This window comes from Hordeum vulgare, chromosome 2H (assembly GCF_904849725.1).
Source record: "Hordeum vulgare subsp. vulgare chromosome 2H, MorexV3_pseudomolecules_assembly, whole genome shotgun sequence".
Taxonomy (NCBI): Eukaryota; Viridiplantae; Streptophyta; class Magnoliopsida; order Poales; family Poaceae; genus Hordeum; species Hordeum vulgare.
Window position 1 is genome coordinate 543,463,844 of NC_058519.1, and position 2,817 is coordinate 543,466,660.

The window sequence follows — 2,817 nt, forward strand, 5'->3', positions numbered from 1 at the left end:
TTTAGCGGAAACACTAAAGAATTTTCCATGAATGATCAAGGTGTGGTATTCTTCCAGAATCGTTTAGTGGTTCCTAAGAACCCACATCTAAGGCAGTTAATTCTTAAGGAGGCTCATGATTCCCCTCTCACCATTCATCCCGGTAGTACTAAGATGTATCAGGACCTACGCCAGAGGTTCTGGTGGACTAGGATGAAGAGAGAAATTGCTGAGTTCGTTGCTAACTGCGATGTTTGTCGTCGAGTTAAGGCAGAACATCAAAGGCCTGCTGGCACCCTTCAACCTTTAGCTATTCCTGAATGGAAATGGGATAAAGTTAGCATGGATTTCATTACTGGATTTCCCAAGACCAAGAAAGGAAATAATGCTATCTTTGTGGTCATTGACCGTCTTTCCAAAGTGGCTCATTTTCTTCCTGTTCGTGAGAGTATAACAGCTAGCCAGCTAGCAGAGTTATATATCTCTCGAATAGTGTCTCTTCATGGTGTTCCCCTGGAAATTAACTCGGACCGTGGAAGTATCTTTACTTCTCGATTCTGGGAAAGTTTTCAGAATGCCATGGGGACTCACTTATCTTTTAGCACTGCTTTCCATCCCCAGTCAAGTGGTCAAGTAGAAAGAGTGAATCAAATCCTAGAAGATATGCTCCGAGCTTGTGTTATTTCGTTCGGTATGAATTGGGAGAAGTGCCTTCCATTCGCCGAATTCGCTTATTACAATAGTTATCAATCAAGCTTGGGCAAAGCCCCTTTTGAAGTTCTCTATGGACGAAGATGTCGAACACCTCTTAATTGGTCAGAAACCGGAGAGAGGAAACTCTTTGGCCCGGACATGATCCAGGATGCAGAAGAGCAGGTTCGCATTATTCGTGAAAAGTTGAAAACAGCCCAGTCTCGTCAAAAGAGCCAATATGATCGTCATCATAAGGCTGTGACCTTTGGAGTTGACGAGAAGGCTTATCTTCGGGTTACACCTTTGAAGGGTACCCATCGTTTCGGTATCAAGGGCAAGTTGGCTCCTCATTACATTGGACCTTTCCGCATTCTTGCCAAACGAGGAGAAGTTGCCTACCAGTTGGAACTTCCTCCGCATCTTTCCAGGGTTCATGATGTTTTCCACGTCTCGCAACTCAAGCGTTGCTTTTCGGATCCTATCCGTGAAGTGGAGCACGAAACGCTTGATCTCCAAGATAACCTTTCTTACCGAGAATACCCCGTGCGTATTCTTGATCAAGCTGAGCGTACCACTCGACGTCGAAACCTCAAGTTTCTTAAAGTTCAATGGTCAAATCATTCTGAAAAGGAGCCAACTTGGGAAAGAGAGGATCGTCTCCGACTTGAATATCCTGCGTTATTCCCGACGACTTCTAAATCTCGGGACGAGATTCTTTTGAGTGGGGGTGAGTTGTCACATCCCTAAAACATTAAGCTAGATAGCATTGTGCTCATGTCTTCTTTGCATTTGCATCTAAGAAGTTTTAACAAAAACAACAAAGTGGCAAAGGAAAAACTCAAAACCCTAGCCACCATTTCAATTAAAGGAAATTTCAAACTAGTTCAAAATCAATGAACCCAAAATGGCCTCAAGAAATGTTCAAACTTTCTGATAAATCATGAAAGTAAATGAGCATTGGAGAAAACTAATTCCTTGGCACTTCAAGCATTTTAAATAAATGCAAAAGCCACTGGTTTCAAATCTAAAAATTTGAAAACAGAAGCTATAATTTTCCAAAAATGTTGAAAGTCTTGGAAATGAGTGGGGACATTATAAAAAAAATACTTCAGGAGGTTTAAAATAGTTTTTACTTTTTGTTTTGGAGCTGAAATAATTAGCAAAGCAATAAATAGCAAAACAGAAAAACAAAAACAGAAGAAAAAGGAAAAGTCTTACCTGACGCCCACGCCAGGCCCAGCCCACCTCGCCGCTCGTCCCCTTCCCCGCGCCAGTAGGCAGCAGGAGGTGGCCGCCGCCTCCTCCGGCGCGGCCACGCACCTGCGTGCCTGCCTGGCCGCCGGTTCGCGCTGGCGACGGCGGGGATAAGCTCCCCAGAGCCTCCCCTATCCATTCCCCGCCTCGGTTCTCCTCCTCCGCCCGGATCCCCTCCTTCTCCCTGCTGCCGCCATTAGAGCCGAGCTCGAGCTCGAGCTGGCCGTTGCCCTGGCCACAGGAACCCCTCCCCGAGCATGCCTTTAGTCTCTGCAGAAGCCGAAGTCCCCTCGAGCCCTGCAACGCCCGCAACGCCGTCGTCTTCTTCCTCCGGCCGCCGGACATCTCCCGTCGATTCATCGCCCCCAGGCCTTCCCCGAGCCGTCTGAGCTCTTCTCTGCACTCCCTGTGAGCATGCGGTGGTTTCCCCTAAGCTTTCCCCGTCGATCCCCTTCTCTAGCCCTTGTTTCACCGGAGGCCGACGAGCACCGCCGCTGCCGCTCGTCGCCGGTAGCCCTCCGATGTCCAGCTCGTCCTCCCGTGAGCACCAGAAGCTCCAGGACGACGTGTAGATGCCGTAGCAGCTAAGATCTAAGCGTGGATCCCCCTGATTCGAAGCCCCCGACGACGGCCGAGCTTCGGCCGCCGCTCCGGCTCGTCGCCGACGCCTCTTCCGGCGACCCTAGCCTTCCCAGTTGGTCCTGCCAGATCGGCCGCTTCGCGAGCTTGCTGTAGCTGCTATCCGCATGCGATTTGGTGCTGTGCAGCGCCGTCTAGGTCGCCTCCGGCGAGCCCTCCGCCGCGGGTTTGGTCGCCGGCGACCACCCTCCGGTGGCCGTCGACGTGGCCGACCATTAGGGCCTAATCGCCCTCCTCTGGGTCGCTGACAGA